The sequence below is a fragment of the Miniopterus natalensis genome, chromosome 17 (assembly GCF_054644295.1).
Source record: "Miniopterus natalensis isolate mMinNat1 chromosome 17, mMinNat1.hap1, whole genome shotgun sequence".
NCBI lineage: Eukaryota > Metazoa > Chordata > Mammalia > Chiroptera > Miniopteridae > Miniopterus > Miniopterus natalensis.
The window spans coordinates 9,636,542-9,649,970 of NC_142097.1; the positions used below are offsets into that span (position 1 = coordinate 9,636,542).

Below are 13,429 nucleotides of genomic sequence, written 5' to 3' on the forward strand. Positions count from 1 at the left end.
GGGGGAGTTGGAGCGCAGTGCCAACATTAGGAGGTGCATGTGAGGAACCCCAATAAAGTGGTCAGTGCTGTGGGTTTCCCTTGGGCCATGTCTAAGGCAGATTCTTGATCCACACCATGAGATGGGTAGGAATTCCTAGGTCAGAACATACAGGCTTAGGGGTTGCAGGATCAGTTAGTTGCGGGTACTCCTGCAGTTGTTCTGCGTCCACCCATTTTTTTCCTGGGAGCTCTTAAAGCCCTTCAGAGGGCGTTCCTTCCTGGCCTTTTAAAGGTCATTTCCAGTTTGTATCCGGGAGGCATTTAGAGCTTGGCTAAAGCTGCAGGAAATTCCTTCGATGTTGAGGGGACGTTGCCTACATAATTTAGTGTAGATATGCAGGCTTGGGGCTTCAGCATTTCGCCGCTGGCCGGTTAGCTCAGTTGGTTAGAGCGTGGTGCTAATAACGCCAAGGTCGCGGGTTCGATCCCCGTACGGGCCAGGACGCTGGGTCTTACTTTTTTATGTGTTTCCCCCCCTTCCCATTCATACTGTTACCAGGAAGTTTCTGCCTGGAGCCAGTTGCTTTCTGACCGCAAATAACACAGGACCCACTGCTTTTCAAAACCTGAATTGTTAGCGCGCTCCAACCTTTGGAAGGGAGCTCCCGGGGCTGGGGCGCAGGGGGCGTTCCGCTGCGGCTTCCGCGGCTTCTCGCCCCTGGGAGCTCGTCGTGGGAGGCCAGTGGGAGAAAAGGGAAGATCCCTCACGAGGATTCCGGAGAGGCAGAGCCACGAGCGAAGGGGTGATTCCTATTCCAACCTGCTCCGGGGTTCGCAGTTGCCGGCCTTTTCGCCCTGGGACCGTAAAACAGTAAAAGGGGTGGTGTTTGCTGGGCACAGGAACTAAGAAAGGTTTCAGACAAGCTCTACAGCCGTGTGTGTGTAGTCGTGGCCGAGTGGTTAAGGCGATGGACTAGAAATCCATTGGGGTCTCCCCGCGCAGGTTCGAATCCTGCCGACTACGTGCCCTTTTTCTTCCCCCACATACCACAGCCCTCCTACCAAAGCCAAACATTCGGCCTGAGCTTCAGAAATTACCCCATCTCAGGAGTCCTCGGTTCTGGGAAGCTCCCCAGCTGCGCACTCTTGGAATGCTCAGATCCTTGATTTACTTCTTTCAACATTTCGGGGATCCCATGGGTAGGTGTTAGAAGCCGCACTCAGTTGATAAGTCAAAATTCACTTTAGAAAGACCTGAAATTGATGTAGCCAGGCTTCGAGCAATATTTTCCTATAGTATGGTATCAGAGGACGAGCAACCGACTCCGGCGCCGTGGCTTAGTTGGTTAAAGCGCCTGTCTAGTAAACAGGAGATCCTGGGTTCGAATCCCAGCGGTGCCTTTGGTTCTGATCCTAAAGGTAGTGCCGTTTTACGTTTTTACGCCGCATTCATATCCCTAATGGATTTATCAATTGTTTTTATGCTAGAGGACTCGTTATACACTTTCGCTCTCAGAGCATCCAGATTTCCTGCTGAGACGAGCCGCCAGAATTCCTACACCTTCCCTGGCAGTCCCCAGTGAAAGTATAGCAAGTGTATTAAGCAGTCCGTCCGGGTCTACTGGCTTTGGACCACAGCAAGCAGGCCCTTACCTTCGGGGGGTCTTAGGCGGCAGGTAAGAGGGTCTCCTTCCCGGTCACCGTAAGAGAGAACTGGAGAGTGGAGGCTATACGGGAGGGTAGGAGTGACCTGATCTTACAGGCGGGAAGTCCTGGGGCCAGTGCTGGTATGGGTGTTATGTATCAGGGACCGTCTTGATCGCAAGGCCTGACATGCTGCCCCACTCACGCAGGTTAGAAAACCGATCCCCCTACGCCACCCGCCAGCCACTCATCTCAATGACGCTCTTCCGTGGGTCTCCTTGGCCCCAGGAATTATTCCACTACCACACGGTCTGGGAAGACAGCGGGTTACTAAAGAGTCTTGCTTGGAGCTGGTCCTGCCCGTCACTCCCGGAGGATAGACAGGTGCAGGGCTGAAAAGGGAGCTGGCGTTCACCTAGAGAATTCAGGGTTCATTAATTGTCCCCATCCAGGCAACTCCACCTCTCTCTTCAAAGCTCTGAGCCGGGGCTCTGGGTCGGAGGACGGCGGACGGAGGCGGGAAGAGTCGAAACCCCAAGTTACGCACTGGCGTTGAGACAGCGACTGGTGGGAGCGGGAACTCGGTGCTCAAGGCAGCCCTGCAGGGCTGCGACAGCGTGAGACCGAAACCACTGTCTTCCACTTCCCCGATGTTATTTCCCGGGAAGAGTCGGAGCTCGCCGACCCCGAGTGGAGAGAGATGCCCACGCTCCTGTACCAGAGTATTCAGCGTCAGGGTGGAGAGTCCCGAGTGCACCCCGGGGCGGTACCACCGAGACCTGTGGCCCTCGAATTGAAGCAAACCTAGTACGACCTCTAAAGGCGTCCGCAGTCAGCACCCGGCGTGGGCTCGTTGGTCTAGGGGTATGATTCTCGCTTCGGGTGCGAGAGGTCCCGGGTTCAAATCCCGGACGAGCCCTGCTTTGAGTTTTGCAGAGACTAGAGCACTTCAAGGTACTTGGTGTTTGAACGGCACTGAGGAGGCTGCGGAGCGGGTGTGCAGCCAACTTTTGTTCTAAGTGGGCATCCAGGTGGCAGAAAGAAGCCCACGGTATGCAGTCCTTGCTAATGTGCCAGGAGGAGCGCGGATACGTCCGGCCTCGATTAGACAAGACACACGGTCTGCTCCCTTCCTCCTGCTTGGTGCCTCCTCACGGCCGCGAGAGCCTGCTTTCTCTTCCATTGATGCCGGTCAACCTATATCGGTAGATGACAAAAAAGGGTGGGACCTATTCAGAGGAGTCCCGTTTGGGGGAGAATCCAGAGACTCAGAACTCAGGTCTCTACAACCTTGGTGGCCTCTGTGTCGGTCACTCCTGCTCCTTTCTGCCCCTCTAGGGATTCGTGCTCATTTGTGGTTTTGGACGCTCATAGGTTTCAGGCCGGTATTTATCAGTAGTCGGAAGGACAGGATCCCCAAGAACCTCGCCTTAGCGTGCTGAGCTCGGTGAAAGAAACAGATCAAGGATTTGGAAGGGCCTTTTGTCATCTCCTTCCTCGTTAGTATAGTGGTGAGTATCCCCGCCTGTCACGCGGGAGACCGGGGTTCGATTCCCCGACGGGGAGAGATAAGACCTTTTTATGTTTTTATTTTCTCGATCTTTCTACTTTAAATTCTACTTCCTTAAGAAGTGCCCATCCCGGGCCCCGGGGAGGGGAGGGGGGGTAAAAAGAAAGCAGGAAAGAAAATAAAGAACTGGGGCGATCCTTGGTACCTGAGGCCGCAGGGGTTGGAGGTTGTCGCGAGCAAGTTGCGCTCAGCGCTGCTCCTTGGAGGAGACTGCAGCCCCCACGCTGGCACCTTGCGCTGGAGAGGCGCGCGTGGCCTCTGTGAGGGTGTGTGCGGAGGTGACCAGAGCCGTATAGCGGAGGGAAAGCCTCTCCCTGGGCTTGCCAAGTGGGATTTGAACACTGCATCATATTGATATCCTCCAGCACCTGCATTTATCTGTCCTGTGGTAAATTGGGAGTGAGGTGGCCAACTGTGCTGCGTAAGCCTTTGCACCAGCCGCCCTAGAGACTCCGTTAGAAGCTCTCAGCGTCCTTGTGCCATTCTTTCTTCGTACCTTCTAAATGACAGGCTTAATCTTCATTGGAAAATTGGATGTTTGCTAAGTATTCTAGGATCTACAGTTATGGTCATTCGTGCTCCAAAAGAAAAGGCAGATCAAGACTAAATGAAATGTCTCACGAGGATCCAGATTTTGTGGTCTTTGGGACACTTGTGGTCATTGTGTCCTTAATATTAACCTTCCTGACGGACAAACATTCTCTGTACATAACAATCTGTTCCGTGATCGGGGTGTTTTCTGTCTCCTGTATTAAGGGCCTAAGCATTGCTATCGAAGAGCTGTTTGCTGAGAAGCCTGTGCTTGAACACCCCCTGAGCTCTGCTGAGTCCCGCAGTCTGTGTGAGCACGCAGATCAATTACAGGAACAGGGCCCTGGACATATTCAAAATTTCCGTCGCGACTACCATGTCTTCTTTACATCAGTTTTAACTTTTTCAGCTCTTCTTTTTAAGGGGTGGCAGGATATGCCTTTTGATGATGTCATTGGTACTCTTAGTGATTTCTGCACAACCATTATGGGAATATTCTTGTTGCATGCCTTTAAAGACGTCAGCTTTTAGTCTAGCAAGTCTTCCTTCCTGAATCTTTTCAAAAAGTCGAAAAAGCAATGAATGGCAATCTCACTAATATGTATGAAGTTCTTAATAATGAAGAAAGTTTAACATGTCGAATTGAACAGCACACTGATGAAAATATCTCCTGAAGAATGGAAATCCGACAACTTTTTAAGAAAGCTGCAATTAAAAGGTTAATCTGTAATTGTTTAGAGTAGTTTATAAAGTGAATTTGAGTTTCAAAAAACAAAAATAGTATCCATTATGTTAAAAAAAAAAAAAAGTCTTTTAAGGAAAACTATTGCTTATATCATTTATACTCAGAGTAAAACTAAGATAAATATATTGATAATTTATTAAAATTTAAAATAAATAGTAGTTTAATTTAAGGTAAAAACACTAATACAAAAAGACTGTATTAGGCGTGCTTACAGAGAAGTTTTTAAAGAGTGTGATAAGGAGAAAAGTAGTTCAAACTAGAGAGCTAATTGTCCTGTAACTTTAAGAATGCATACAGTTTCAGTGGTAGGACAGTAATGTCATTTCAGGAATGGAGTCACTATCAGGAAAGGCAAGAGTGGGAAAATGTTGTGGAGAATTAAGGGTCCATGTCACTAGTATGATGGGAGCAAGTTTGATAAGGTGGGAATTTTTTGAAAGTCAAGACTCAGGTTGTAAGTTGGTATTGAAGTTTGAAGGGCACTGAATATTATGCTGAGAGGTTTACAACAGGTAATCAAACTGGTTTTTACCCAGATAATAACATTATCATATCTGCGCTTCAACAAGTTATCAGTGCCCACATGAAGAAAGATTTTGAGATAAATTGGGGGCAGGGAAAACATTTTTAATAATCTGAATGAGTAGACATGAGTGTTCTGTAGCAGTGAAAAGGGAAGCAAAATAATAAAAAGGGCCTTTCAGAGGTAGTATTTATGGGATTTGGTTAAAGATGTCCTTTTAGGTTTGGAGACATGGGGAAACTGAATATTGTTATCATAGCTTTATTTCTGCTTTGTTGAAAGTAGACTGATATCATCAACTGGAAGGAGCATAAAAAAAGAAATGAGTTTTAGTAAAAACATGAACATTTAGTTAGGGATAAAATTTAACTTTGAAGAGACCAGACTTTGTTGTCATTCAATTTATAGCTCCTATGATGGGAATGGAGAAAATTGTCACAGGAGGGATGATAGAATAGAGAAAGAATAAGAATACCATGCTTTCAACTTTGAGAAGCACCTACGTTTAAGGCATTCCTATTGCTTATTGGAGGAAAAGCTCAGACACCGTAGAAGGCAAAAAAAAAATTTTTTTTTGGATAAAATTAAGAGAAGAATCAGGAGAATAAAGTATAATAAAAAATATAATGAACATAATTTTAAGGAGAAGGAATTTTATGGCCAAATGATACAGATAGTGTACTTTGAAATGCTGAAAAATAATCCAGTGTTGCAAAATTCCATTCAACTAATGGAAACTTGATAACAGGTTTAACTTGATATTTAAAGAAAATCCAGTGGTAGTGTATATATTAAATTAAAATGCTATATATTACTTCCTATTTAAAAAAAAAAAATAAAAGAAGAGTAGTTGGCCTAACTCTCAAGCTCACATTCTAAATTTCAAGTGTACTACGTCTTACTTCAAGTAAACTGCATTGTGGCTAAATTGGCCATTATTATGACCGTTCTCTATGTGTATTAGTCGTTATCCTCACCGTTCAGTATGCTTATTAGACGTGTTCGTTGAAATAAATTTGCAAACACAGAGGGACGACAGCACAAAACCGACACAACCCGCGTAATCCCGCCTGGGGCCTTGGCCTCCTGCCAGGTGCCTTGTCCTTGACATAAGTGTGCGTTTCCTGTCTCCGCTTGACACTGAGCACGCAGCTTTCGCCCGCGTCCCGCACCAGCCAGGGAGTCGGGCCTAGGTGTTCTGCTTCCTTTCGCCCCCCCTTTCTCGGGCCTGTGGATTGGCAGGGCTTTCCACGCGGAGCCCGCAATCCCGAGCGAAGGTTACAGTGCGACCTTTCGATGGGAAAAGATGAGCGGCGCGTCGCACTGGGGTCACGGAGCGCTGGCCAGTTCGTGTGGCGCCGGGCCGGGTCCCAGGAGCATAGGGAAAAAGTTTTAAAAAAGCACTGCGTTGGCCGGGAATCGAACCCGGGTCAACTGCTTGGAAGGCAGCTATGCTCACCACTATACCACCAACGCCAACGACAAACGTGTTCTCTCCGAGGTACTTAACGCTTAGACTCGCCCCTACGGTTGCGGCCTTTGTGACGTAATTACCCGGCCCAACCGGGGCCCAATGAAGAGAGGACAGGAGGCGGAGATCCAAGCAACGTGCGCTGCCTTGGGAGCGCTCACGCGTGAGAAGCTCGGCTCCCATCACCGCTAGTGCGCCTCAGCCACCCCACGAGAGACCGTGGTTATACCCAGTCTACAGCCGAGAAACCTAGGGAAAGGGAGGCTACGTAATGGCGCTTCGAGTCACTGGCAGAGCCGGGATTAAATCTAAAATTCGTCTAGGGTGCCAGAACTGCAGCGACGCCATAATGGCTTTATGATCCCCAGAAGTAAATCTCAAAGACATAAAACCGCTTCTATATTGCATGAGCTCAATGTGTCTCAAGATTGAAGAATTGGGCCTTAATCTAAGCGTGCTTAAGCACAATTTGACCGGAGGAGAAGGTTTAAGTCCTATGTGCGCGGGCAGGTGGCCCACCTGCGGCTCGGGGAATCCAGCCCACGAAACCGTAGGGGCGGGGCTTGAGGGTAGACTCCGCCCCTTGTTGCTTACAATGTTTACGTTCTCAGGACCTGTCAAAACTCCTTGCTCCACAGGTTTGGTGGCGCAGTGGTAATGTATCTGGTTGCAGTTGAGAAGTCTGCAATGTTCGAGTCGCGTCATGATCACAAAAGTCAGGTGTTTTCAGTATCTCATAAATTTGCAGTGACCTTTTTCCCCAAAAGAAAAACCCCTACAAAACCTGATCTTATTAGTTAAGAAAAATATTGTATAAACCTCATTGTAAAACTGATTTTATTAGATAAGAAAAATATAAACCTAATTGTTACTGTAACTTTCTTTCCTAAAGTGTCTGAATTTTCTCCTAAAATACAAATTTTGGAACTTTTCATCATAACTGTTTTCATCAAATCAACTAATTACAATAGTAGTACCTTTAATCTCATAGATATTTCAGGTACTCTAACAGAAATTGTTAATGGTCCCCCATTTTTGTTTATAAAATGTATTTGGAGTCAATAAATGTTCCATATTGGAAAGAATATAGCAATAATGAATAATTTTAAAGTAATAGTAATTTATACTCATTGTGCTAAACCAGTTTTAAATTTTGGCAATTTAACTTCCACTAATGTTCATAATCTTGCACCCCAGTATTTTAAATTATCATTGTAATAGAAATATGATTCCATAGTCCTTATAATTTTAATGACCACCTAAAATTCTATGAACTCTGTAAACTACAGTAGTTCCCCTTTCTCCACAGTTTTACTTTCTGAGGGAGGTTTCAGATATCCACAGTCAACTATGATCTGAAAATATTAAATGGAAAATTAACAGAAATTAAAAATTCATGTTTTAAATTGCCCACAGTCCTGAGTTGCTTAATAAACTCTGGTGCCACCCACTTTGTCCTGCTGGGATGTGAATCAGCCCTTTGTTTTCCCTTGGTGTCTGAGGGAGACTTGTTGTAGGTCTCCCTTGGATGCCAAAATCCCCAGATGCTCAAGGTTATATAAAATGCTGTAGTAGTACATAAAATTAAATGCTAATTTTTTAACATGTTCATTCTTTCCAAATTACTTGCAAGGTTTAATGGAATCCCCACCAAAACTCCAATGGGATTTCATTTTTAAAATTTGGGTGATATCTAGTTCAAGTAAATGTTTACTGAAGTATAACACACATACAGAAAGTGCACAAATCCTAAGTATAGAGGTGACTTAGCTATGCCTCACTTTTCTAAGAATTTCGTAACTGTTCTTCTCAGCTCCTTTTTAAGCAATGGTTGTTTAGCAGCATCGGACTTGGTGAGACAATATATTCTCCATGGAATTGAACAGGAAGATTTATTGAACCTTTCTTTATGAACTAGTTTATTGTCAATTTTTAAAACATATCTCATGTGTGCTTAGGAAGAATATTTATTTCTCTCCTTGCTGAGCATAAATTTATATATAAGCCAGAGAATATTACCTGTATTTTTTCAAACATTTTTGCTTATTTCTCCGGTAGTATCTAATTTCTCAGAAAAATATGTTAAAATCTCCACCTACATTTGTTGTTGGTTTACTTATTTATTTCTGTAGTTATGTCAGTTTTTGCTTTATTTATGCTAAGGATACATCATTAGCTAAAAATATGTTCAGGGAGAGATAAGCTGGCAGCGCAGGTAATGATGGTACCCACCACCTCCCACAACCACATCAAAACTACAGCTAAACTACAGAACAACCATCATTCAGAGCCTCCTGAAATCCAGCTGAACAGAATTCCTACAACCAGAAAACTGAAGAAGCATCGAGACTGGTAGGTGGGGCGGAGATACGGGGTGGAATCTGGGCTGAAGCCGGGAGATGGTGGCTGTGGCCCCACACCCAGGTGCCAAGGTTTAAAACCCGGAGGCATGGAGGGGTATCTTGGTCGGTGGAGGTTTCCCAGAGGAGCAAGGGGTCCCACATCTGGCCCCCCAGCCCAGAGTTCCAGTGCTGGGAAGAGAAGTCTCCACAACTTTGGTAAAAACCAAAGGGGATTGTGGCTGAGTAAGACCAGGCAGCTCCTCTTAAAGGGCCAGCGCACGGACTTACTCAGACGCACTCCCTCTGAGCTGCAGCGCTGGGCAGCAGCTTGAAAGGAACCTGGGACATTCAGCAAGGAGCTAACTTGCCTGGAATTGGGGTGAAAGCTGGAGGAGCAGCTTTCTCCCAGACAGAAGAGTTGGCAGAGGCCATTGCTCCTTTGATGATCCCTCCCCCCACAATGCTGGCAGGCTGGTGGCCCTATCTGAAGCTCCATCAACCTCATTCACACATTTCACCCAGCCCTGGTGATTCCAAGAGACCCCGCCCCTCCCTGCTTGCAAGCTCATCCAACCCATTTCCAATGACTTTTCTATGCAAGTGACCTCTATAGCCCCATGCTTAGGACTTTCCTAAAATCTCTCCAACAAGCAGCAGCCAGCCTCAGTGTGTCCCATAATTCTTGATAAGTATCCCCAGGCATAGCGCTAGTGGCAGCCTTCATTGGTTCATAGCTTGGCCTCTCCTGGACACCTCCAAGCCCAGTACAAGTAGCAGTCATCTACGGATTGATGTGTAGCTCATGCTGGGCGGCCTTGGGCAGGGTGCAGGCAGAGGCTGACTTTGCACCTCCCAGGAGGCCCCAGGGACAGTGCACCCAGTGGTCAGCTTCAACCACACTGTATTATAATTCTACCACATCCATGAGGGACACACTCAAGGGGCGCACTCAGTGAACACCAAAGCTCCACTGAAGTAAATCCTGCTCCATAGGGGAGTCTCCAGCACAGCAGCTTTTTCGCTGTAGTTGCAGCTGGTCCTCACAGCCAATTGGCTTGGGCGTCAATTCTTCCCAGTGACGCCAATAGCAACCAAGGCTCAACTACAACAGGACAGTGCACACAGCCCACACAGGGGAGCACCTAGGGGCCCAGCTCAGGTGACTGGGGTGGCTGAGCCACTGGGCCCTACAGGACCTACTACACGAAGCCACTCTACCAATTCCAGGAGATGTAGCAGCTCTACTTAATACATAGAAACAAAGGCCAGGAAGCAGCCAAAATGTGGAGGCAAAGAAACATGTCACAAATGAAAAACAAGAAATCTCCAGAAAAAGAACTAAATGAAATGGAGCCAAGCAAGCTAACAGAAAGAGAGTTCAAAACAATGGCTATAATGATGCTCAAGGGTCTTAGTAAGACTATTAAGGAAACTAGTGAGATCATCAATGACATAATAAAGTACCAATCAGAAATGAAGGCTACATGAACTGAAATGAAGAACAATTTATAGGGAATCAACAGTAGAGTAGAGGACGATAGGAAACAAAACACACCCAACCAGAAGAGCAAGAAGAAAAAAGAATCCAGAAATATGAACACAGTGTAAGGAGCCTTTGGGACAACTTCAAGCGGCCCAACATTCATATTACGAGGGATCAGAAGGAGAAGAAAGAGACCAAAGAATTGAAAACCTATTTGAAAAAATAATGACAGAAAACTTCCCCTACCTGGGGAAAGAAATAGACTTACAAATCCAGGAAGCACAGAGAGTCTCAAACAAGAGGAACCCAAAGAGGCCAATAGCAAGACACATCATAATTAAAATGCCAAATGTTAAAGACACAGAGAATCTTAAAATCAGCAAGAGAAAAGCAATTAGTTACCTACAAGGGAGCACCCATATGACTGTCAGCTGATTTCTCAACAGAAACTTTGCAGGCCAGAAGGAAGTGGCAAGAAATATCCAAAGTGATGAAAAGCATGGAACTACAACCAAGATTACTCTACCCAGCAAAGCTATCATTTAGAATTGAAGGTCAGATAAAGAGCTTCACAGATAAGAAAAAGCTAAAGGAGTTCATCACCACCAGACCAGTACTACATGAAATGTTGAAGGGTCTTCTTTAAGAAGAAACTAATGAATGAAAGAATGTGACAAACTAAATAGATCCAGAGACATTGACTCATGCAACAGGTGATCATATTTCAGAGGGAAAAGGGAAGGGGGTGAAGGGTGGGAAGAGATTAACCAAAGAAGTTACAGTATATGCATATATGCATAACCCATGGACACAGATAATAATGGGGGGAAAAGCTGGGGAGGGGTGGGAGGGAGGTAAAGGGGATTAATGGGGGGGAGGGAAAATGGGACACCTGTAATACTTTCAACAATAAAGATAAATTTAAAATAATAATAAATTAAAAAAAAATATATATATATGTTCATGACTATATTCTATTCATTGTATCCTAGATGATGTTCTGGCTATGAATTCTATTTTGTCTGAAATTAAATTTACAACCCCTGTGTTCTTGAAAAAAATAAATAAATAAATTTTTTTAAATGCTGTAGTATTTGTGTATAATCTATGCACATTCTCCCACATACTTTAAACCATCTCTAGATTACTTATAATACCTAATATAATGGAAATGCTTTGTAAATGGTTGTCATACTGTATTGCTTAGGAAATAATGACGGGGGGAAAAAATCTGTAGATGTTCAGTACAGATGCAACCATGCAATCATCTTGGGCCTAACTGCATAATACACGTCATCAACAACATAACGTGTTTTCTTTTAATATTTTCAATCTGCAGTTGGTTGAATCCATGGATGCGAAACCCGTGGATGTGGAGGGCCAACTGTATATACTATGTTTTTTTCTATACATACATACATACATACCTTTTTCACTTAAAGGGAGCACTTTACAGCTTAATTTTGGCACATCTGAATTGTTGGCATCACTACTTTTATGCTTTGGAGCCATTATTGAGTACCATAAGGGCTACTTGAGCACAAACTCTGCAATATGGCAACAGTCGATCTGATGACCAAGACGGCTACTAAGTGACTAAGTAGTAGGTAGCATATACAGTGGGCCCTCTATCTGAAGGTTTAACATCTCAAATTAAACCAACTGCAGACTGAAAATATTTGGGGAGTGAAAAGCTACAATTTTGTTGACTATGGAATTAGACCTACAATGGTTGCATGGTTGCGTCTGTATTGGACATGTAAAATCCTTTTCTTGTCGTTATTTCCTATTGTGCAGGATTCTGTACTACCTATGGTTTCAGGCATCCACTGGGGGATAGTCTTGGAACTCTCCCTGCTAGAAAGGGGGGACTACTGTATTAAACAGTCTTTGTATTAAACAATCTTCTAAAGGTAGACATTTTGATTGTCTAGTTGTCTGCACTTTTTTCTTATTATTTAAAATGTTACCATGGACATCTTTGTACATTCTTATTTCTTTGCCTCTTCTGATTTAGGTCCATGACATAAATTCCTGAAACTCCAGTTTCAGGGTTAAAGGTTCTCCATAGCAGTACAACTAAATGTACTGCTGTCTAAAAGGCTATGTTACTTTTTCAAGCAAAAGCAATCTTTCTTTTGTTTTCTTCTTAAATTAATTATTGTTTCTATTATTGCCTTCTTGTATTCACAACTTCAGTCCAAAGTTTCTTTTTATGTTTTAATCATCTCTGATGTTCTCTCCATGCCAAATTGAAGCAGAACAAAAGGGTATTAAACACAAATGCTACCTTCTCAAGACTTCTCAGTAGTCACTAGAAGCCCAGAGCCACATGCATTTTCGCTGCTTCCAGTATATTGGAAAAACAAAAGCAAAAAAATCCAGTCCAGCACAATAGGAAGGATAAGATATAGACCTTATCTTTCCTAGTGGGAAATTTCTTTCTTGCCATCTCTTTCCTTAATGAATAGTGCCTTTGTTAGTGTAAAAGGCTTGAAATGCTGACGAGGAATTTGGGTCACCCGCACCAGCAGACGCCCACCTGCCCAGGCTGGAATCCATGCCTCACCCTCCTCTCTGCTCTGCTCTCTGGCCCATGCCCCACTTTCTGCCAGAGTGGTCACTGGGTCATGTGTGCCAAGACGGAGACAGACAATCACCTAGCCATTTTTGCAGAATTTGTGTGCTGGAATTGAGAACTGCTGATGATTTAGCAAGGCGACAGCCCAGGGTTTCTGGTTACCTAAAGAGGAAGGCTTTTGAGGCAAGCAGTTGGCAGGCTCCTTGATCTTGGGAAGTGGAGTTGGGCTTACCCTCAGCAAAAATCTCCAGAAGCATAATGATTTTTCACAAATGGCAACAGTGTGGCCATGATCCTCGTATCTCTATAAATACTTCATCATGCACAAGTCTCTGACTTTTTAAATCAATCATGGGCTCCCCAGAATGAAACTGTAAGTGACCGTGGCACACACCTATTTCTACCACCATTTGTTTCTTTAACTGTTATGTCTGGAAGAGATGTCCACTTTACTAGCCTCCTTTGCAGTAGTCATGTGACACAATTCTGGCCAAACAGAAATTTATTGGGTACTTCTAGAAAGGCTTCATTCAGCTTTTCCTGATAAAAGAGACAGAC

The 13,429-nt window shown here is 44.6% G+C and overlaps 6 non-coding genes and 1 pseudogene across 6 annotated transcripts; 6 read left to right on the forward strand and 1 right to left on the reverse strand.

Annotated features, from left to right (window-relative positions):
- The first annotated feature begins 407 nt into the window (after positions 1-407).
- TRNAI-AAU (transfer RNA isoleucine (anticodon AAU)) lies at positions 408-481 on the forward strand. Its single transcript has one exon. It is a non-coding gene; the product is annotated as a tRNA-Ile (tRNA).
- A 442-nt stretch (positions 482-923) lies between these two features.
- Positions 924-1,005, forward strand: TRNAS-AGA (transfer RNA serine (anticodon AGA)). Its single transcript has one exon. It is a non-coding gene; the product is annotated as a tRNA-Ser (tRNA).
- Positions 1,006-1,308: 303 nt separating this feature from the next.
- Positions 1,309-1,382, forward strand: TRNAT-AGU (transfer RNA threonine (anticodon AGU)). Its single transcript has one exon. It is a non-coding gene; the product is annotated as a tRNA-Thr (tRNA).
- A 943-nt stretch (positions 1,383-2,325) lies between these two features.
- Positions 2,326-4,257, forward strand: LOC107544499 (magnesium transporter NIPA2 pseudogene; annotated as a pseudogene).
- TRNAP-CGG (transfer RNA proline (anticodon CGG)) lies at positions 2,473-2,544 on the forward strand. The gene has a single exon. It is a non-coding gene; the product is annotated as a tRNA-Pro (tRNA).
- On the forward strand, positions 3,120-3,191 carry TRNAD-GUC (transfer RNA aspartic acid (anticodon GUC)). The gene has a single exon. It is a non-coding gene; the product is annotated as a tRNA-Asp (tRNA).
- Positions 4,258-6,398: 2,141 nt separating the features above from the next.
- Positions 6,399-6,470, reverse strand: TRNAG-UCC (transfer RNA glycine (anticodon UCC)). Its single transcript has one exon. It is a non-coding gene; the product is annotated as a tRNA-Gly (tRNA).
- Positions 6,471-13,429: the final 6,959 nt, after the last annotated feature.